The sequence below is a fragment of the Dipodomys spectabilis genome, unplaced genomic scaffold (genome assembly GCF_019054845.1).
Source record: "Dipodomys spectabilis isolate Male_0828 unplaced genomic scaffold, ASM1905484v1 ptg000060l, whole genome shotgun sequence".
Taxonomy (NCBI): domain Eukaryota; kingdom Metazoa; phylum Chordata; class Mammalia; order Rodentia; family Heteromyidae; genus Dipodomys; species Dipodomys spectabilis.
The window spans coordinates 1,827,647-1,851,547 of record NW_024870737.1 but is presented as its reverse complement, the minus strand read 5'-3'; positions in this window follow the sequence as shown (position 1 = coordinate 1,851,547).

Below are 23,901 nucleotides of genomic sequence, written 5' to 3'. Positions count from 1 at the left end.
CTAGAGGCTGGAGTCCAAAGTCAAAGGTAACTTTCCTGTCTCTCTGTGATTCGGGTTCAGCCTATATGCCCAGCCTCCCCTCCCATGATGTACTCCACTTCCCCTGGCTTACTTGGCACTCCCTGGTGACAGCCTCTAGTTCTTTCTGCCATGTTCTCACTCAAACTCAGACTGTCCCAGGTCTGGAGTGGTCTATGTTTCTTTTATAGTTATTTAAAAAAAATACTCTACTTTGTGTGAAAGACCTCATATATCCAAGATGGACTTGGTGCTTTTCACATAAATTTTCATGTAGACAAAGCCATATGTCAACCATAATACATCAGACAGTATTATTCCTTTGGTTTACAGATGAAGAAATCAAGGCACAGGAATGTCAGCTTCAGGCCCACACCCAATACACAGGTGAGCTTAGATTTGTACTCACTTCTGTCTGACTCTGGACCCCTTCTTCTTAATATTCTAGTCTATTTTTGCCCCTCAGGACCCACTTCCTTCCAGTAAGAAAATGTTGTCCCTTCTTATCACTCCCCTCCCCCCCCCCGCCCCCCCCCCCCCCCCGTGGTCATTTAGGTTCAGAATCCTCAGATAAAAGTATTCCTAATCTCTTTCTCACATTCTGCTAGGACCCAGTACAGCCTTTGCAATGTCCATACCAACGTATATGAGATCAAAGTTAGCAGTATACCCCACTGACCTGGGTTCTGGGAAGCCAGGAGTGGAAAGGAAACAGGCAAGCCAAGCCCTGTCCTGGTCAGACTGCCTCCCTTCCCAGAGTGGAAGCAAAGACCACTGCCTTGCCACCAGTGGTCTGGGATATTGTTTGAAGGCTGTCATAGGTGACCATTTCACACCTCGTATGTCCACATGCAGGCACTCAATCCATCCTGCTCAATATGTTTGTAGAGCTCATGGACACTTCAGAGATTCAGGGTACTTCCCTATGACCCTAGAGAGTAATATCTCTATTGAGCTCTACCTGAGGAAATCGGAGTTCTTGGCTTTGTCATAAAGCTTTCCATCCGTCTCTTCTTCCCTCCCTCCACTCCATGTACACATCTCACTCATAGGTAATAAGTAAAGCTTCCCCAGGCACACTGGAAGAGGCTACATGCATTGCAGTTAAAGGTCATCAAAGACTAAATCTAGATGCAAAGCCTCTTTGGATCCTAGGGCCTGGCCTCAGGTGTCTGCTATAGCCTGCTAGTCAGTCATGGGTATACCATATTCACAGGGGACTCCTGAGTACTTAGAAGGAGATTCTTGGTAAGGCAGGTCCGTGCCTTTTGTTCAATGTCTGAAAATGGAGCTGTGTTTAGGGTTTCATCAAGTCCTTAGCAAGAAAATCAACCTAGCATTGTCAAAAAGGAAGCACCCATTCAAAGACCAAGCTGGCCTGGTATGGGAGTAAAGATGGGTAAGTTCTGAGGAATGAATTGGCTTGACTGTAGACCTACCTGCACACTCCATGACAGTAGCCACTGGTTACATATGGCACTTTAACCTAAAATAAAATTAAATATAATTAAAATCTAGTTTCTCAGTGGAACTCTATAGCCACACATGCCTAGTGGCTACCATATTAGAAAGCACAGATCTGGAACATATTCATCATCGCAGAAAGTTCCACTGGAAAAGTACTGTTTAGGTCAGGAGAAATGAATCTGACTGGATTGCTTCAAATACGCTTTCACAATCTCCCCCCCTTACCTCTTTGCTCTGCATGGGTCACCTTTTCCCTCAGGTACCATCTCTTTGTGTATGGCAATACCTCATTCCTGCCCTATTGTGCACGATCTTACCCAGTGGTCCAGTTCCAGTAGTCCATGTTAGTTTGCTCTAAAGTTTACCTTTAGCGTCCACTGTAGTGAGGAAGTAAAAGACTTTCTCAGAGGAGCATGAACACAATGTGAGGGAGCCTTTGGGAGTGGTTGCTTCTGAGAGTGATTATGGTTAGTTTGCTCCATCCAATTTGTATATCACCACTATAAATCAAAATATGGGACTATGAAAGGACTCCTCTGACCCCTAAGAAAAGAGGAACAAAGCTAATTAAAAAAATTGGAAATGTGTCTCAGGTTTTGTTGTCTGTCAGGATTAATTCTAATCATTTGGTGGCATTTAAAATTTGAGAAGAAATAAAGATCAGACTTAACCATCAAAAGCTGGCCTTTTTGATGAATGATGGTATATATAGATCTTTGGAGGAAGAAAGAAGTTCAGGAGAGATGTAAGGGGTCCATAGAAAGCTAGAGGCTCACTGCACAAGTGTTTTAGCCAAGTGGACGTCTGTGGCTCTGGGAGCAAATGATGCTTATTCAGAGTCTGCTAGGCAGAACAGATGTGGAGCCTTCCAACACCTTCTATTTACAGAGCCTCAGTTATTCAAATGAAAGGAAGCAGGTGTTAGAGCAGGGTAGGGGTAATCTTGGGAGAAAGTAAATGGATTGATGGACCTAATGGGCTACTCAGAGTCCACTCTCTCAATAGCTTTCAGTCCAACAAAATAGCAAAGATAGTAATCCTTTTTGCAGTTTCCACTGGGGCATACATGAAACATTATCCGATCTGGTTTTGAATGAGCAAATAACCATTTTTATACTTCTCATTCCTTCCTACCTTATACTAACATACAAACACATGCAAAACCCACTATAGTCTCCCATTTAAAAAATGACACATGCCTCGTATGCAATAGGTGCAAGGAGACATGGCACCTTTCTATATTTTCCTACAACTGCATGTAAATCTACTATTATAAAGTTGAATTAAAAGACAGATCCTTTCCTCTAGGCATCAATTTCCTCCTTTTCAAAATGGAATCTTTGGAGCAATCTGTAAAGTCCCTTCCAGATCTGCCATAGTATGACTGGGCCTAGAAGATCCCTGAGCAAGTTTTTTGTTTTTGTTTTTGTTTTTTCTGGTGGCATCTATGGTGTGGTCTGATCAGGGGCTGCATCTCTGTTTGACATAGGGAAGAGGCTCTGCAAAGTGGCACAGCTTCACAGGATCGTCTAGCATATGGCTACAGCTGAGTCTGTGCACCCTTTTCCCTTCAGTTCCGTCCACGTGCAGCACATTGATTGCTGGGTGCAGGCTGAGAGGAGTCCTTCCAGAAGGTAATTTGTCCTGAAGATTTCTCCCTGCTCTACCCTTGGTGACATAGAGATAGAGCCCAGAGGGGCAAAAGGCCAAGCAGGCTAGCCATGCTACAAGGTAGGAGATGCATTTTCTAGGACCAAGGTTGTCCCATTGTCACCAGAAGACTGCAACTCTGGGGCCAAGCTCTATTTCAAGACAAGCTTCGTCATTTCTCTGAGCGTATATAGCCAAACTCACCTTACCCACAAAGATGGTTTGGTCTGGTGCCTTCCCTTTGATTTGGAAGACAGTTGCCTGGGATTGATCTAGCCAAAAAGAAAAAAGAAAAATAAATTCAACTTGTCCAGGTCTATTGGCCTTGGCAGAGCATGTTCATTTTAAGATCTTTGGTGAGGGAGGGAAATAGATCACACACATAGCCTTCTGGCAACTAAGTACCCTTTAAAGCATGGGTCTCACCATGTGAACATGGCTTTTACAAAGGAACCAGCCTTTAATGAAGCAGAGTTTTTGTTTGTCTGCCGTTCTCCTTAATGACAGCCTCTTTGCAGCAGTATAAAAAGCAGGAAGGAGTTGTATTATGAGAAAGCACCTGAATATCAGGGCAGCTCAGAGGCTTCCCAAGGAGCTCTTTTTTCCCTTCTGCCCTAAGAGTAGATGAGTGGGAAGCACTGGCTGCACTGCTGTGGCTGAGACATAGTTCCCAGGAAACAAAGGCCACCCTAGTACCTTTAGAGGCCCAGGCCAGAGGCAAGTTAACAGTAGGCTCAGTGCTCTGTTCTTCTCAGTGAGACTTGCAAGTCCTGGGCAGGTGGAAAGTAGCAGGCTAGATTCCAGCTGATGAGCTGAGATCTTTGGTGATATAGACTGATGTTTACACCAAGGACCCTTTCTTCTATCTGGTCAGAACAGTCAATAACAATGTGACACCCACCCCCTACACACACAAAAAAGCAACAGTGTCCGGCATGATGTCATTCATTCTTAGGGGGTAGAGGCCTCCATATGTTCTCATGCTGTTTCTGTAACTGACAGTACAAAGCCATGCATTAGTCATGACATGGACAGAAATTCAGCTCATTTCACTCCTGAGTCTTCATATATTGATGTGACAAATGAAAGGTAAAACTCACCTTCTCCTTAGAGGAAGAAGTCTGATTCACTTGCTCTCCTATTCATTGCACCAACATTTCCCGCTACCCTCGTGTGTGCCAGGAGCTGAGGGACCTGTGGATTGGTCTTGGTTCTTGAGGATGCTACCAAATATAGGAGAAGGGTGCGGAAAATACTAATCATCTGATTTCAGCTGGGGGAGATGGGGATCCAGAGGAGAGTGTGGCTCATCACAGTTAGGAAAGGTGATTGGGTCCAGTACCTAAAAGGAGGAGTGGACTGTTGTCAGATGAGGAACCCAGGTGTGCCTGTTTAGGAAGGGTTATGTAGAGATGGTGCAGGCACAATGTAGCTAGGAAAGGAGAAATTAGCAAGTGTGTGTAGAGAGACTGGCACAGAGGCTTACTGGAGGATGGCAGGGCCAGCTCAGGGAAAATCTTTTCAACAGTCCTCACTAGTACCTCATCCTAGAGCTCCAATCTGGTGTACTTTAACCTGAGGATGGCACAAATGATGGTAATGTCCACATGTGCCTCCTCTATTGCACAGGGGGTGTATCTGAAACCACTGCCATAGGTGAAGGTTGGATTGATAAGTGCAGGGGAGGTGAAAGTTATCTCTTTCCTCTATTCAGATTTGCAGTAAAAGCTGCTGAATGAACAAGGGTTGCTTTAGGCTTCCCCTGCCTCAATACCGCAAGACCTGGTGACCTTTGGTTCTCAAGAGCATCCTGAGAGGATGCTTAATGTCTTCTTTCTAAATTGGGAGGCTTAAGGCTACAATGAACTAGCTTGTTGCTCATTTAAGAACCTGGAATTCAAAATATTTTTAAGCACAGCATCCTGGTTTAGGAACAAATATCCCTCTTGTCCTTGGACCTGCAAGATAAACTGCTTGTGTTCAGAAAGAAAAGGCAAACAAGAATCAGTTGACTATATTCAAAGAAGCCTGCAGTACAATCTTTTGCCAAGATGGAACAAATGGCTGAGAGCAAAAGCTACACAGCCCTACACGAAGTGATAGCTAGCCTGACTCCAGGTAGGGCATTCCATGTACCTGTCCAAATAGGGATGCAGGCCAGACTGCTCCTAGCCTTGTCTCCCAAAAGAGACGCCTTGTAAGCAACTATCTCTCCTTTCACTTGGAATGTTTCTGAAACCATTATTTCCATTGCAACCCACACCTGGCCAGGGTCTCATAGAGTATTGTATTTTTTCCACACTTCCCTATTTCTTCCGGCCTTTTGATGGGATTACTCATGGGCAAAGCACAAAGGGGCTCTGTCTAGAATGTTTCTGCAAGTAGCATATCAGCTGTCAATAATGAGAGACGCTAGCTATTCCTGCAGCTACTTTTGCTTCGAGCACCTACACTGTGCTAAGAATTCAACTATTAGTATTGGCAATGTCTCCAAAGGTTGTGATATTTTACTTTTAATAACAAAATTAACTCAGATAACCATATCCAAATTTGGCATACTTGGAGACAGAAAAGTTGCAAAAAATGGCATACTTGTAGACAAGTTGCAACTCTCTGTATTGAATAGAGTTCAGTGTATCCTTGGACCAGCTCCCCTAATGTTCTATCATCTTACATAGCCTTGACACAATACTCATGAGAAAGTGATCAAAAGCAAGTAATCAAAATTGGAACAACACTATTCACTACACTACAGACCTCAGGATTGTGACTCCATTACTGCATTTTTATAGAAGAGGATATTGATGCCCAGAAGTAATCAAAAATCTAAAATGAGTTTCACTGGGCTAGAATTTTAAGGCGGCTTCAGGATTGTATTCCTTCTGAAGGCACTCAGGGAGAATCTGTTTTCCTCCTTCTTTCCAGTTCCTGCAGTCCACTGCATCCATTGGTTTGTGGTCCCTTCCTCCGTCTTCAAAGTCAACAAAACATGACCCTGCTTTCTGCTTCTGTCATTATACTCTTAGTTCATCTTCCATCCCCCTCTTACATCTTGAAAGGATCATTGAGATTACATTGATCCCATCAAATAATCCAGGATAATCTTCCCATTTTAAAATCTTTAACCTTATCACATTTACACATTTACAAATTCAGCCTTACAAGGTAAGGTAACATATTTACAGGCTTTGGAGCTGAAGAGAAGTACATATTTGGAGCTCAATTATTCATTCTACTAGAACCATACATGAACTTAAGGCTAATAAGAGAAAGAAGGTTTTTCATTCCAGGTTCAGGCTAGACAACAAGGCATAGTTACCTGGTTTGACACCAGTTGACAAAAGAAGACGAAGTTCATGTTGTGGCTGCTAATGGCATAAGCAAAGAGAGTACTGGAGCCAAAGTGTGTTGTCTGAAAAGGAACTGAGGAAGTCAGCAAGAAAGTAGATTTCCACCATAAGTATCAGTGTCCCTAGGTGAGAGGACCATGCAGTTGAAGCTCATTAAGACAATGTACTGTGTGATTTTTTTGTTTCTTTTGTATGTTCTTCCTCCATGGTATATCCTTCGTTTCACAGTATTTGATTCTGGTACCCTGCATCTTGTACATACATTTTTCTAATTTGGGGAAGGGAAGGGAAATAACAAAATGCTGAAATAAGGATACAGGTTGACCCATTGTAACAATGAGATGTACAAGACACTTGGAGGGGGAGGGAGGAGTTGGGGAGGTGGGAAAGGAAGGGATGGTAGGGGAAAACCAAAGGAGGGGGTAACAATGCTCTATAGGAAGTGCATTCATTACCTTACTCATGTAACTGTAACCATTCTGTACAGTATCTTTACAATAACATATATATATATATATTAAAAAATGATAGATCACCCAGAAAGGTTGGTGAGCAGAGAAGAGTGAAGGACCAAAGTGACCATGCCCTTTAACACAATTGGCCTTTAAGACAATTGACTTGTCTACATTGCATCCAGCATGTCTCCAATGGGACATAGGTTCCGCATTTGCAAGGTCCTAGTGTCCAAATCCCGCAATGTTACTGAGAACCTCAAAGTTTTCCAAGCTTCCCAAGGTCTTGAAAGCCTGTTCTGTACTTGTTACATGCCACAGGTAGGACCACCTCACTGCCCTTGGAATTCTAAGGTGAAAACCACCCTTGTACCCCCAGATTGGGTCTAATAGAGTCACCACCTAATAGAGAGCCCTGGAAACCACTAGTCTGCCCTGGGACAAGATAGCTTGCAGAGATCTATGAACTCAGCCTTACATTGGGCCCAACAAAGCCAAGAATGGCTGGTTTGCTCTAAGTAGCCAAGAATGCCTAGTATTGTAAGGCCGACAAGCCGTGTAGCACCTTGCCTTTAGTCTCCCGCCCCTGCAAATGTTTAACAGATGGTAGTTCAGCCTTTGATAGAAACTTCCCCATAATAAGAAATTTTCTCTGCTCTAAGATTTGCGAGTAGAAACAAGCCTCTCTGGCTCCAGATTCCTCTAACCACCAAGGAACCCTACAATCACTAATATGAAATCAAGTCCATCTTCCTACAGGTAAAAGGCCAGTTTTTGTGCCTTTTAACACATTTCCCCCAACCCCCACCAAAATAAATTCATTTTCTGAGGTGAAAGGGTGAAATAAACAGAAACTGTCAGTCTTATGGTGCTGGAGCTGATCCAGAGACCGCTTTCCAGGGCTCAGGGCAGGTGGGCAGGTGGCAGGTCTTTATAGTCACTTCAGCCATACATTATGATGGTCAGATTGTGGGCATTCTCCTGGCATACAGGGTAATGAGCTTTTTCTTCTTGTGCCCCCTTCCCCACCGTCCCCCCGCCATCTCCTTTCTTCCAAATGCAATGTGTGATTAGAAGTCGCCAGTTGCAACAAAGCTAACAATTAGAAACATGAAATTACCAACATCAGGGGCTGGGAAGGTGGCTCAGTGGTAGAGCGCTTGCCTTGCATGCCTGAGGCCCTGGGTTCGATTCCCAGCACCACATAAGCAAAAAGAAAAAAACCGGAAGTGGCGCTGTGGCTCAAGTGGTAGAGCGCTAGCCTTGAGCTGAAGAGCTGAGGGACAGCACCCAGGCCCAGAGTTCAGGCCCCATGACCGGACCCAAAAAAAAAAAAAAAAGAAATTACCAACATCAACTCAAGCATCATTTTCAACACTTGAGAGTCAAGCTAACTGTCAGGCCTTACATGCCTCAAGGTATCTTTAGAAGAAAGGCAAGTGAACTTGCTAGAGACTTTCCTATTGTTGCGAAGTTCAATCTACTCGATTTGCCCAACAATGTGCTATTAGTTGGAACCCTTCTAGTGTAGCACTACCAGCCTTAGGTTTACCAAGTGCTGGTTTTGCTTAAGCAAGTAAGCTGCTGGATAGTGTTGTGTTTAAAACTAGCAAAAAATAGAACAACTTATTTGGGGATCAAGTCCCATATATTTAGAATGACCACCCTAACTATATAGTTAGAGAGACAGCAGAAAACTCTAGGTTAAGCTAATTGCTTGACTTACCAGGAAAATGGCTACAGATTGATAGGATGATGGCCTGTCAAAGAAAAAGCTCAGTTGACTCTATTAATCTTTATAGATAGCATGGAAATCTGTGTTGAACTTACCCTAAGCTCTCGACCTTAGCTGATCCATTTATATTATGGTTGTAAGGGAAATTGGATTTTATGGCTTCTAAATTTTTAATGTTCCATGACTAGATTCATATTTCCAAAAGGCATGTCTTCCCCTACCTGGTAGTACCTTTTGGCTAGCTAAGAAAGTAAACTTTGAAGCCAAGGCTTAGGAGTCACCGTTCGCAAGTGAGCCTGGTCTCCTGTCCCTTTCTGTGCTTCCTCCCTTGCTTTCTCTTTTCATGACCATGTATCTAACACTGTGTTACAGTTAGCTCCCCAATTTAGAAGGAGAGTGAGAATTTTGCATTCAAATGCCTCAGCAGTCTATTTTTATGCCAGCAAAGACTTCTGTGAAAAGTCACAGGGAAGCTCCATGGGCCTCATAACCCCACAGGGGGAAGGGCAGTTCTTTGTAAAGGTTTGGAATTCTGGAGTTCTGTGTACGGAGTAGGGTGGGAAGGGGTAATCATTCTACTAAAACAGTATGTGTGGCTGGGCACTGGTGGCTCACACCTGTAATCCTAGATGCATAGGAGGCTGACATCTGAGGATCATGGTTCATAGGCAGCCCAGGCTGAAAAGTCACTGTGAGACTCTTATCTCCAATTACCCATTCAAAAACTGGAAGTGGAGCTGTGGCTCAAAGTAGTAGAGTGCTAGCCTTGAACAAAAGAGCTCAGGGACAGCACCCAAGCCCTGAGTTCCAGCCACACAACCGACAAAAAAAAGAAAGAAAGAAAAAAATGTATGTGTGTTTTCCTTATCTCCAGCCAGGGCCCAGGATCACTGTACATCAGAGTTGAGATGTTCAAGTATACAATGTGTACAGACTTCTGGGGAGATTGAAAGTTTCTGTAGGAAATAAACACAGACTTAGAGAAAAGCATTCTTTCAAGCCCTCTGCACTCTTGATGCTTGTACTGAGTGACATAGTATGTATTGAAGCTGGGGAAGATGCTTCTGGTCTCAGTGCCTCAGTTTCTCCTACATGGTATAAAATATAGACGTACATGTAATGTCTAAGGGTTCCATAGCCAGGCTGGTCTGGGAGTCTGTACTTAGTACTTGTTCATCAGTCCTCTGATTGTGTACCGGTACCCATAGAAAAGTGGCCTAATGAGGCTGCACATACCTCCATTTTCAGAAATACCTTGCCAGTCCCCAACTGTGATCCCAGGGGCTGAAATCAAAACAGGAGTGGGATACAGGTGAAGCTTCTGACTACTGCTAATTTTAGTCCAGGACAGTGTCTTCAACCAGATGCCCCAGTAGGGTGGGCAGGGTCTCTGAGGTTCTGCCTCAGATTTCACTGAAGTACATGTCACTCCTCTAAGGTTCCAGAAAAGGCAGACTATGATATATCCTGTCTCAAGACTACCAAAGGACAGACCTCCTAGAGAACTAACCTTGGGAACAGGTGAGTTTCACTCTGTGTCTCCTGATAGAATTAACCTAAAGGAAAGAAAGCTGTGTTTGCTATCAGAAGTTGAACTAGAATTTAGTATTGATGATTCACTTTACTTTTTCCAAATAAAAGCCTTACTCCTTTCAAATAATTTTGTGACCCGTATGCTCTGGGAGAAAGGTGAAGTTCTTTAGCAGCTACATGTGGTATACCCAGGACCCAGGAGACAGCATGCTGTCAGCAGTCACCTACTTCCCTTTCAACTCTTCAAGATCAAGACTGCCAGAAAGGGCTAGGAGCCAGGCTCAAGTGGTAGAACACCTGTCGAGCAAGAAAAAGGCCTTAAAACTACAGGAAACCCTGAGTTCAAACTCTAGTACTGCTGAAAAGCAAATTGACAAGCCCAGAGATAGAAACCTCCCTACTAGGAAGGCCCACCCACTGGCCAAGGTGATTTTCCACAGAGAAATTTCAGAGCATGGTAAGTCATTTCTGGAAGTGGACTTCTATGTGATTCATTTAGCCCTTTTTCCTGGGGAGCTTCTACTCTTCTCTCAACTCCAGTGAACAAGCCTATAGCCTCTTGGAATAATATCTGATATACTTGCCATACATTTGCCTACCCTGTGAACTGGGCCCTGGCGTATCTACCTTCCTCTTCCTTGCTCTGACTCTCACAAGATGGGTATACTCTTGGTCTTGGTCTTGGTCTTACAGAGAGCTTTTCTCTGGGCTCCCTAAATGAGAATTAGGGTGGATTTTGATAACAGCTGCCTTGTTTGTTCTGTCTTCTCTACAAAATGTCCAGTGTTGAAGGCAAGGAATGGCTAGCCTCTGGTAGCAAGGATGTGGCTATTGAAGAGACAGGAGTTGGCAGAGTCACAATCAGATACTGAGGAGTAGTGACAAATCCTAAGCAATAACAACAGAGAAGGAGAAAATACACCCCAGTTAAGATACTTTAGGAAGATAGAATCTGCAGCGTTCCAAAATAATTGGCTATGGAAGTAAAGGGATACATCTGAAATGACTCATAGGTGTGACTCAGGCCATTAGGCAGCTGGTCTTCCCATTTCGTAAGAGAGGGTACTCAAAAGGGGCAGGATAAGGATGTGTAGGTATGAGTGATGAGTGTGATTTTGAAGAGGCACAATGTGGGTACCAGTAGGGCATATAAATGGAGGTACCCACTAGGCAGGTAGGTATCTGAGAGTGGGACTTAGAGCAGAATAGAGGTCTAAGCTGGAGAGGTCAACTTGGAGGTTATAGATGTCTCAGTTTAGGTCATCCAATACAGTAGCTACTAACCACTTATTTCCATGTATATTTGAGGAACCTTAATTAAAAATGCAGAGTTTCTGTTAAGGAAAAAGATAAGGAATGGTGGTTTCACAACACTAGGAATATAATTAATATCACTGAATTTGCATTTAAATAGGGTAAAATGGCTACTTTTATAAGTATATTTTGTATAATTTTAAACAGGAGACATGATTGAATTAGCTGCTATCAGAACTTAAGTTCCCTAGTCACACTTTTCATGTATCAGGTAGCTCAAGAGTCATGTGTGGTTTCTGGCTATGGTATTGGGTGTTCAGATACTTCCTATATATGCTGTGGTTTGAGTAACTGTCCTGCACTGGCACCCTTTTTCCATGCTAGTACTGAGGCTTGAACTCAGGGACTTGTACTCTTGCTTACCATTGTCACTCAAGGCTGAGGCTCTAACACTTGAGCCACAGCTCCACTTCTGGATTTTTTTGTGGTTATTTGGTGATAAGAGTCTCATGGATGTTACTTCCTAGGCTGGCTTCAAACTGCAATCCTTAGATCTCAACCTCCTGAGTAGCTAGGATATCAAGTGTGAGCCATTGGTGTCCCTAAGGCTTGGTCCCCAGCATATGGTGCTTCTGGGAAGTGGTACACTTCTTTAAGAGATAAGACTTACTTAGTAAGGGGACTTAGGTATTGGGGGCATACCCTCAAAGGAGAAAGTCAGAAGAGGGCATATGGGCCTGCTAAGCTTTGATTTAAATCTGGGAATGTCAGGCCAAAATGACAACCTTAGTGTTCTTGAACAGACATGTGGCTCAGAGGGAGAATGAAGATGAGGATGAAGTAGGCAGTGGTGGACAAGAGGTGAGCATAGGAAACCGGAATTAACCCTGACCAGCAAGGCTACACATAGTCAGGGCCTTTTCAGATGCCCATAGCTCGGTTATAAGGCATCAGATTCAAGAGTGTGGCCGAGCTGTATTTGGTGGTACTATGTCCTGTGTCTGCACTGCAGCTGTGCTTTAGTGAGATGCTGGCCAGGGGCCCCCTTAGACAGGCTTGTTTACTTGTGTTTTTAGCAGTTCTTTGATGGGTATAGAGGCTGGCTGGCTCTGTCCATAGATCTCAGCTCCATTAACACATCCATAAAGAGAATATAAAAATAAAATAAAAATAATACATAGAAATAATGCACAGCTGTACCCCCCTGGCAGTGGCCTGCTGAGTCTAGAGTTAGTTTCTTGCTGAGCGGGGCTCAATGTAGGCAGGAGCTGAGCCTCCAGATGGAGCCCTGGCTCCGGTAAAATCAGCTAAACAGAGGAACCCTGCTCTGCCAGGCTTGGCTACTTTCCCTTGAGCAAAGGTGCAGGTTCCTTGAATCAGGTTCAAGCAGCACCTATGTAATGATCCATTGTATTATGCTGATGCATGACCTGTGCAAGAGTTCTTCTGTTTCACTCACCCAGGTGATAGTTTCTGGAAGATCTCTGCTTGGTATGGACATGGGTGAGTCTCCACAAAGAGCCTTGCTCATGAGCAGCAAATTTCCTTTTGTAGTACCAACTTCTGGGCTTATGTAGCAACTGGCTGGAGAGGCAGACAATGCTGGCAGGTAGAGCTCCAGTTTTTTAAATAAGCAATCGCAAAAGAAATCCATTTGGAAAGTGTTATGCCTTGCTGATCACACGTGGAGTTAGACTTCCTGTAGATAGATGCAAGCAGCATACCCACCAGCAATCCAGGCCCATTCCTGAGCTGGCTGTCCAGATGTCAGTGCTCAACTAGAGCCTCACACACTGTGGATGCAGGCTGCATCTCCATGGGATGGTCTGCTGCTTCTGCACAGGCCGAGGCTTGTCCTAGCTGGGTCTTGAGAAGCCTTATTCAGTGTAGAAGCTGTGTGCATCTGTGTGGATGGCGTGGAGTCTTCTACAGAGAGCACCTTCTTCCAAGCAGCTTCCTTCCTGTACTGGGAATCTGACACCTGTCCTGAACAGTCTGCTTCCATCTCTATTTAGAGGTTTGGGTCATGTACACAAAAGTTTGTCCCTTACAGAGCAGCTGGTGATACAGGAGACACCTCCTTTGTATGTACCAATCCTAGGGCTTGAACTCAGGTACTGGGCATTGTCCCTGAGCTATTTTGCTCAAAGCTAACATTCTACCACTTAAGCCAGAGCTCCGCTTCTAGCTTTTTGATAGTTAAGTGGAGATAGTCTCTGCCCATGTTTCTGCCCATACTAACTTGTAAGTGCAGTCCTCAGACCTCAGCCCCTAAGTAGCTAACATTACAGAATAACTTCCTGATGGGCTCCAGACCTAATTAGGTGAAGACCAAGTTCACTGTGGTGATTCTGATTCCCAGCCTACATACCTCCAGGATAGATTTTACTGCATTCCAAGATAGTTCCTCTAGAACTAGTCAACTCTGATAAAAACTGGCCTGCTCAGCCAGAGGCCCCTGACTGTAGAGGTGAGCCTCCCTGTAGTGAAGAGAAGGTGCTAGTTGCATGCATTGAGTTATAGGAGCTCCCAGCTGGAAGGGACTTAGAAGAGGTACGGACTGGAGTGGCTGGTCTGGTTGTTGTTCATCCCTAATTTTTTCAGTGACCTTGGCTTGATATCCTTCACCTCTGAAACTCAGTGTCTTCATCTATCAGTGACAAGAGCCATGAAAATTAAGATCCCTTCCCACTAGGATTGGTGAAGGCCCTTAAGATGGGATACCACCCTCACTACCCCATAGTCCTTTAAGAAATGGGTTCTCAGAGCACTGCCAATACACAGACATAACACCACTTAGTTCTACAGTAGTAGAGTACCCATTACACAGTCCCCAAAAGGCTATGAGGCATCTGTGCCATTGCAATATTTATAAAGCATCTAGCTCAACAATGAACACGTGCCAAAGGGATTCATGTCTCTCCCTTTGCTATATCAGTTAGATATTTAGTATCATTATACTTCTGTAAAAACATTCTCAGAAGTGCCAAATGAGGGTTTCCTGTTGGCAGATTACCAAGGGATCAACACAAGTATATTCACTTGTGGAAAAATGTCTCAGACTGCTTTCTGCAATCCACTAGACTCACATTACTTCCACCACTAAACCTGGCCACTGACTTTTAAATGGGCTTAGGTTAATGGCAGCCACTTTCCAGATTGAGCCCTGTCATACACTTGATGTATCATATTATACAAATTCTTGATAATCTCTGCACCCCAGGTTCGAGAGTAGCATGAAGTCTTCCCTAGATAAGAGTTACTGGTTCCAAGAATTCATCTACTTTTATCCAGGAGATTGTATTAGGAAATTTCAATAACCCAAAACAATTTCTAATATCAACCATTAAATGGTAAACACACAAGCACCAGTAGTCAGTCCGCTAGTCCACTGAGACTGGGTAATTTAGAAAGAAGGGATTTTAGCTATGGAGGTTGGGGTGTCCACTAGCCTGGTGCAAGCCTGGGCTTCATCACAAGCTACTTCACTTCATGGCAGAAAGTAGAAGGGCAGAATGGGTATGAATGAAAGAGGCAAAACACTTTCCTTCACAACTCTCATGGTAACCAAACCAGTCCGATAAAAATTTACCCAGACCTGTGACAAAGGCATTAATTTCTCTTAAGAACCTAACTACTTCTTAAACCACCACTACCCTTTAACAACATTACTTTCAGAAATCAAATTTCAAAATGATGTCAAGTAGCAACAAACTACACCCAAACCACATACATCTTCACTTTTGCAAAACGATTTTGCTGGATATAAAATGTGAGGTTGAAGGTTTATGTTATTCTTTTATTGAGTACTTTAAATTTATTAGTCTATCATCTTATTTGTATTGTTTGACCCAAAAGAATGTTACTAAACTTATTTTGTAGTTTATATAGCATTTGGTGTGTACCCCCAAAAATCATGCATTGGGAAGTAGAGCTATGGCTCAAAGTGGTAGAGCACTTGCCCTGAGCACAAATGTTCAAGGACAGTGCCCAGGCCCTGAGTTCAAGCCCCACAACTGACAAAAAATTCATGCATTGGAGGCTTGATCTTCAGTGCGGCAGTGTTGAGGTAGTGGGATCTTTAAGGAATAAAGAGTAGTTGGAGTTGGTTGGGCCATTGAAAGTATGCCCTTAGAATGGATTAACTTAGTTCTTCAGGGACTTAATAGATCAGTTCTATTGGGACTTTGAGAACATTCTTATACACCCACCCACTCTAGCTTCTAGTCCAGAAATGTGATTTCCTCTCATGTACCGAACATGCTGTTTTGATGCCTTCTTCCATAAGCTTCTCAGTATTGTTGAATAGACATCACCACATGCTATTGAACCTCCAACACTGTAAGCTAAATAAACTTTTCTTCATAAACTTATCCAACCTCATGTTCTCATTTGTAGCTACAAAACAAACTAAAACACCTTACTTTCATTCTTCTGATACTCTTTCTGCCCCTTCCTCTTTATCAATTCCAGGTGCAGAAGTCAATAATGCTCTGTTTCTCTCTCTCTCTCTCTCTCTCTCTCTCTCTCTCTCTCTCTCTCTCTCTCTCTCTCTCTCTCTCTGTCTCTCTCTCTCTGTTTCTCTCTTTTTCTCTCTCTCCCTCTGTCTCTGTCTCTCTTTCTGTTTCTCTCTATCTCTCTGCCTCTCTGTCTCTCTCTGTCTCTTTCTCTGTCTCTCTCTGTGTGTGTGTGTCTCTCTCTGCTGGTCCTAGGCTTGAACTCTGGTCCTGAGTGCTATGTTCTATACCTTAGCTTTTTGTTCTCAAGGCTAGAGCTCTACTACTTGAGCCACAGTGCCATTTCTGGCTTTCTTTCTTTCTCTTTCTTTCTTTCTTTCTTTCTTTTTTTCTTTCTTTCTTTCTTTCTTTCTTTCTTTCTTTCTTTCTTTCTTTCTTTCTTTCTTTCTTTCTTTCTTTCTTTCTTTCTTTCTTTCCTTTCCTTTCCTTTCCTTCCTTCCTTCCTTCCTTCCTTCCTTCCTTCCTTCCTTCCTTCCTTCCTTCCTTCCTTCCTTCCTTCCTTCCTTCCTCCCTCCCTCCCTCCCTCCCTCCCTCCCTCTTTCTTTCTTTCTTTCTTTCTCTCTCTCTCTCTCTCTTCCTCGCTTTCTTTCTTTTGTTTTTTTTTTTGAGTGGCTTATTGGAGATGACAGCCTCACAGATTTCCCTACCCAGGCTGGCTTCAAACCATCATTCTCAGATCTCAGCCTCCTGAATAGCTAGGATTATAAGAATGAGCTACTGGAGCCTGGTTGCCCACTTTTCTCTGGGTGTTTAATTTGGATAGTTTGTTTCTATTACTCGGTTTGCAATCTTTCACTAAACTTTTATCCTTCACTGTTCAGTCTTCCATTATTCCTATCCACTGTAATTTTCCTGCTGTTCTGAATTTGTGGTAATTTCTCTTTGTTGACCAACGTAGCAAATTTAGCCTTACTAGATACTATACATTTTTTATTTCTTTATCCTTTTATTTCTTTCTTTTTAAAACTACACTGGAATTTGAACTAAGGGCCTTATAGGCAATTACTTTACCACTTGAGCCATGATCCCAGCATCATTTTTTATTTTTATAAATATTCTTGATTCTGGAATATAATTGAGTTACTTGGAAATAGTTTGAACTTTTCTGGTGTTGCTTTTATGATTCATTAAGAAGGACTGAAGCAATTAACAGTCTAGAATAAACAACCACCAATACTGAAGTAGAACTACTTATATGCTCAAACTATGTCCTGTGAGATTTCCAAAGTGACTGTTGAGAATAGGCATCACCCCCAAAGCTAGGTAAGTAAGACTGCTTCTTTTCCAGGGCCTATGTAGTCTTGTCACATGTATCCACTGGTCAATACCCCACTGCATACTCAACAGAGACTCTTGGAAGATATCTAGAATGTTCTCTCTCTATTAGTTTACCATATTCTGTCCTGAGAAATGTGGCCTAGACCTTTTTTGACTCTCAGTTCTGTTTCCTTACTTTGTGGAGAACGCCAAGCTCTGCTACGTTTTTCTTTCTGTCTCACAGCCTGCAATGTCTCTTCAGACAATAATCTGATGCAAGTGAGATTTTAGTGTGTGCCTCATTTGTTTCCTGTCTCTTGAAGATCATTGTCATTTGTTACCTAATGGTTGGCATGTTGACAAATATTACTGTTCGTATTCTTTCTATTTCAGTGATTGCTTCAGACAGCAAGGTAAATTCAGTCCTTCTTACTCCATCTCATCCAGAAACAGACAACTACAGATGTCTTTAAAAATTATGCCTCTCCTTTTTATATGAATTTGAAAGTTAAATGAACAAAACTCACCTTAATAGTTTATTTTAATATGCTAATTTTTCTTTTTGAGGTGCTGGGGTTTGAACTCAGGGTCATGCTCTTACCAGACAGGTGATTTATCATGTGACTTACTCCCTGAGACCCTTTTCATTTTTTATTTTATTGCTTATTGATATGCTCATTTTTTATTATATTTTTATTATCTTTAAGTAGTTGTACAAAGGTGTTGCTATTCAACAAAGCAGTTTATGAATATAATGCATCTTGATAAATGTCACCATCTTTCTATTTATGTTATTTTTAAAATAGAGTTTCACTTTTTATGCAAGCTACCCTGGATCACAATCCTCCTATTTATGTTTCCTTCATAGCTGTGATGACAGGCATGCTCCACTACATGCTTTTTATTGGTTGAGTTAGGTTCTCATGAACTTTTTGCCTCAAACTGTAATGTTTTCAATCTCAGCTTTCCAAGTAGCTAGGATTACATGTGTTAACCATCATGACCAGCTTAAAATATTCTATTTTTGCTAGAATATATGTATTCTATAAATATAAAATATAGACAGACAGACAGACAGACAGACAGACAGACAGATAGATAGATAGATAGACAGACAGATAGTTTGGTTGGTCCAAGGTTTGGGTTCCTGGGCTCTTTTTGCCAAAGGCTAATGCTCTACCACTTCCAGCCACAGCTCCATTTCCACTTTTCTGGTGGTTAATTGGCGATAAAAGTCTCATGGACTTTGCTGCCTGAGCTGGCTTTGAACCATGATTCTCAGATCTCAGTCTCCTATGATTACAGGCATGAACCACCAGTGCCCAGTGTTAAAATACTTTTTAATTCCTCAAAAGGATCCAGAAAAGCTGGAGACATAGGATTCTGGGAGCTTTCAAGGATGAAAGAAAAGGCATTGTGTCTAAGCCTAGATGTCCCACAATAGCAGTGATATCTGGATTTGGTGGGAAGATCATTTCTCTTCTGGTACATAGCTGCTGATTGACTCCCTTGCTTCAAAATGAATATACAAGCAAATAAACAAACTGTATCTGCCGCCTCTGTACTGTGTGCACACAATGCTGGATTAAATATAGAATGTCCACTTAAGTTTGAAAATTTGAATTTTTAGAAAAGCAGTGAATAATTCCTTTGTATAAGTGTGCCCCAAATATTTAGTAATACATGTGCTAAAATATTGTTCATCATATATCTGAAATCCAAATGTAACAACTGAGTCCTCCATTTTTGTTTGTGAAATCTGACAAGCCTATAGGTACACCTCTTTGATTTTCAGCTTGTTCCATCTCAGACTTCTGGGATTGGTCAGAACAAGCTCTCATGTGAAGCCTGTCACAGGCTTGCTTAGAGTTGATTTGCATACCATGCTCAGCTCAGCACCTGTCCTTCAGTAGCAGCCCCATGAATGGGATCCAAATCTGATGTGGACTTCCTTCATAGACTGTAGGTCATTGACTCATCCCTGACTCTGAGCTTTCTAGAAGCTTCCATAGTTGACATGATTTTGTGTGTGTGTGTGTGTGTGTGTGTGTGTGTGTGTGTGTGTGTGTTTTACAGGTGGAAAAGATGAAAGTCAGGAAGGCTTCCATAACATGGCACAATGTATAAATAAGTGCCTGTTAAGTTAGATCTAATTGATAAACATGTATGTGAACATATACAGGATCATATGCATATATACACAAAAGTATTAACAAGTATGACATATTCGGAAGAGGGACCCAATGGCATAACTCCTTTGAATAACTTACAGTCTAATAAAATAACTACCAGGAAGCTGGACTTGAGGTGTCAGGGGGTGAAGGGTAGGGGGTGAGTTTAAGGGAAAGGGGAGGAACCAGATGAATGGAGAGAAGAAGGATGGCTGAATGCATTCATAATATTATATATGTATATATATATGAAAATATAACTAAGTAAATTTCGGGGAAGGGTAGGTTTGGGAGAGAGTAGGGAGAAAGTAGGTTTGGGAGAGAATAGGGATGAAAGGGGTGATTCATTCACTAACATGTTGAGTTGAAACCTTTTTGTACGGCTACTTAAAGAACAAATAAACAAAATTTTAAAAATTAAAAGACCCAGAGAAGGAGGATTCTCATTCCAGCTGTGTCCTAACTCCTAATCTCTCTAAACCTATTCTCCCACATAACCAATGAGCTGGGCGCATGAATTATATTAGCCATAAGTCTAAAAGGCTGAGTAACCAACGCACCACACCCAGCGTTCTGGCTTGTCCTTGGAGTATAGCCTCATGTTCCTAAAGTCTCTGAGTAAGCTGAGACAGATACTTGCAGGGTAGTGGACATGCTTGTTACTTTTTTGGGGGTGGTGGCAGTCGTGGAGCTTGAACTCCGGGCCTGGGCACTGTCCCTCAGCTCTTCAGCTCAAGGATAGCACTCTACCATATAAGCCACAGTGCCACTGCTGGCTTTTTCTGCTTATGTAGTGCTGAGGAATCAAACCAGGGCCTCATACATGCAAGGCAAGCACTCTACCACTGAGCCACCTCACCAGCCTACTTATTACTTTCTTGTGGCTCTTTGTTTCCCCTATTCATGCCTATCTGAAATTTCTCAATGTGATCTTCTTAGGAAATAGTTTTTGCAAATGTATTTAGGTAAGATGAAGTCATACTGGATTGAAGAGCAGGCCCAAATCCAACAGCTGGTGTCCTTCTAAGAAGAGAAAACAGACAAAGGCAAAGGAAGGCCATTTGAAGATTGCTCTGATGTGTCAACAAGCCTAAGAGTGCCAAGGATTTCTGGCAACTGGCAGAGCTGGGAAGAGACAAGATCTTCCCCTAGAACATTCAGAGAAATAGCCCTGCCAACACCTTGATTTTGAACTTATCACCTCTAAAATTGTAAAGATAAGTTTTTCTTATTTTAACCTACACAGGTTGAGACATTGGCACCCTAGGAAACTACATTTATATAATTCAGTTCAGGGTTCAAAAATCACTGGTAAGACTCTAGAGATGTAAAACAATGGCTGGTTAAGGTAGCTTCCGTGTGTGTGTGTGTGTGTGTGTGTGTGTGTGTGTGTGTGTGTGTGTGTGTGTGTGTGTGTGTGTGTGTGTACCAGTACTAGGACTTGAACTCAGGGCCTGGGCACTGTTCTTTAGCTTTTCCCTCAAGGCGGACACTTTACCACTTGAGCCCCAGCTCCCCTTCTGGTTTTTCCTGCTCAGCCTGGTTTTGAAGTGTGTTCCTTAGATCTCACCCTCCTGAGTAACTAGGATTACAGATGTGAACCACTAGCGCCCAGATAACATCTATATTTTTGAAAGTAAGACATCATAGATCAAAGTTACCATAAATACAGACAGATAAGAAAAAGAACAAGTTAGAAATTACGGAAGTTTCTGCTTGTATTTACTCTTCTCTGTATTAACAGGTCTTTAAGTTGCTAGCCCTAGCTTACCTAGCAAGGCGATCCTATATATCACTTCTTAATAGCACAGGTGTTTTGCTCTAGCATGGATCCTCTTGTGCTCTGAAGACTTCTGTTTCTGTGGCTAGAAGGCTAGAGCTGTGTTAGGAGCAAGTAATCCAGCAGCCATCTATAAATAGTGGCTGAACAACACTGAATTCATTAGACAGACAGACAGACAGACAGACAGACAGATAGATTGCTAGATAGAGATATAGATTTGTTCACATGAAAATAGATACCAGTGTCTTTATATGGGCCTCTTCCTGCACTTTCTTCTCTGTATCCCCTCCTGTACCAACTTCCTGTCTATCCTGTGTGCCATCTGCAAAGTCCCATTCTCTACCGAACCTCTGTACCTTCCATAGGTATTCCTTGCCAATTATAGGAGTTCCACAGACCCAGAAGTGTAGTGATCTACTGTCAGAAGTATCCTTTTATTTGTTCATACATTCTCTCTTTTCTTTTCCTCCTCCTTTTTCTTTGCTCTCCCCCCCCCCCACACCTCTCTTTCTTTATCTTTCTCTGACATTACTGGGGTTTGAACTCAGGTCCTCACATTTGCTAGACAGATGGTTTTCCACTGGAGCCATGCTCCAAGTCTTTTTTTCCCTTAACTATTTTTCAGGTATGCTCTTGTGATTTTTGCCTAGGATCAGTCTCAGACGATGTTACATCTACCTGTAGCTTCCTGCATGGTTGAGACAACATACATTAGCTACTATGCCTAGCTTATTTGTGGAGATATGTCTTGCTAACTTTTCACCTTAGCTGGTTTCACACTATGATTCTCCTAATTTCTGTCTCCTGTGTAGCTGGGATGACAGGCCACTGTGCCCAGCCAAGAAGGACTACTAAAGGCACTTGTCCAGAGCTAAGTAACAGTAATGATTACAGCCTAAGATCAATAAACAGCTTCATGCAAGAAGAGGCTGGGCTTCCTCTCTGCTACTTCCACCAGTCCCTGAAACCTGGAGGAAACACTGTGATCATTTGCTGATGCTGCACAGAGTAACATTGTGCCAGGTTGCCATCCATGCTAAGTAATTGACAATCACTAGTTTAGCAACTGGCCAATGCAACAGCTACTCCTGAGCATCGTCTCTGGGTATGCACAAACGTGCTAGCTCCAGTCCCTTCCTACCAGGAGTTCATGGTCTCAGGAGGACAGCAGACACAGAATGAACTGCCTGTAGTAACAAGCCTGACCCGTGCTCCAAGAGTAAGTTTCTGTTAGAAGGCGCTGAGGAAAGATTATTTCAAGAGCTTAGCACATGGAAGGAAAGAAGTTAAGACAAGTGCCTAATGTTTTTTTTTTTCTTACCCTTATATGATGTATTGTTTTCCCAGGGCTGCTATAACAAATTACCACAGACTTCATGGTTTTAAACAACATAGCTTCATTTTCTTACAGTACTGAAGATCACAGACTAAAATAGGTCAGCAGAGCTTCATTCCTTTTGGAGGTTCTTGGGGGCCATCCATGTATTTGCCTTTTATAGCTTTAAGGGTCCATTTACATTCTTTTTTCCATCATTTTTACTACACCAATTAGTTATACTGGGGTTTCATTTTGACATGACTACATGTACACAATGTATCTTGTTCAGACTTACCACCTCATTCTCCATTATCCTGCCTCCCCCCTACCTCAAACGAACCTCAACAAGCTTCACTGTTCCATTTTCACACCTTGTATTTTCCCTCCTTGGTTTACTCTTCTCTCCCACCACCATACTAGTATCCTTCTCCACACAGGACATGTTTTACATTTCCATCATTCATTTTTTGAGGTATATAATAATTGTTCAAATCATTTCACCATGGCATTCCACACATGCATATACAGTACTTTCATCAGATCAGCTTCCTTGCCTACTCTCTTTCCCCACTATCCCTATGTTTATGTTCATGGTCCCACCTCTGCTTCTGTGATTGCATCTTCTCTGATTCTAACCCACCCCCATGTCTCTGATAAGAACCTTTGTGATTATAATTGAGGCTAATCCACAACAATCTGAGATGATCTCCCCACTGCCAGATCTTTAAATAAATTGCATTGGCAAAGTTCTTTCTGCTTTGTCAAACAAAAACATATTTCACACGTTCTGGGATTAGGAGGTGGACATCATTGGGGATCATTATTCAGCTTGTACATATGAGGAACTTTCTTATGAATTTATAAATAACAGTGCGAATGGCTAACTTCTATGGAGTGCTTCTTCTCTAGCATATGTTTTTCTCATGTCACTCTTGCAGGGATTTTAGGAGAGCATGTCCCATTCTTATCCTTTCAAGTATCCAAAACAATGCAACCATGAAGTACTGGCAGAGTTCCCACTCTTAAGGCTTTCCTGTCTCCCAAGCAGCGGGAAGCTTGGGTTACAAAGCTCTATGGTAATATTCCATCTTCTGCATTTCTGTCTTTCTCTCGTGTTGAAAATAGCCTTATTGCTTTGCTGAAAAAGGAGGCATACCCATTTAGAAACTGCCAACTATAGTGAAAGTAAAGAGAAAATGAAAATTGGCCCCAAGCTCATTTCTCAAAGATAACTATTGTTAACATTGGGTGAACATCATCCAGGCTGCTGTCTATGCATCATTAATGTGTCCTCCTATAAAATGCTTTATCCTAACGTATGTCACCAGTACTTTCTTATGTCAACACATGTAGATTCTTCAAATTAGGCCTGCTGTTTTGAAAGGTGTATATGTTA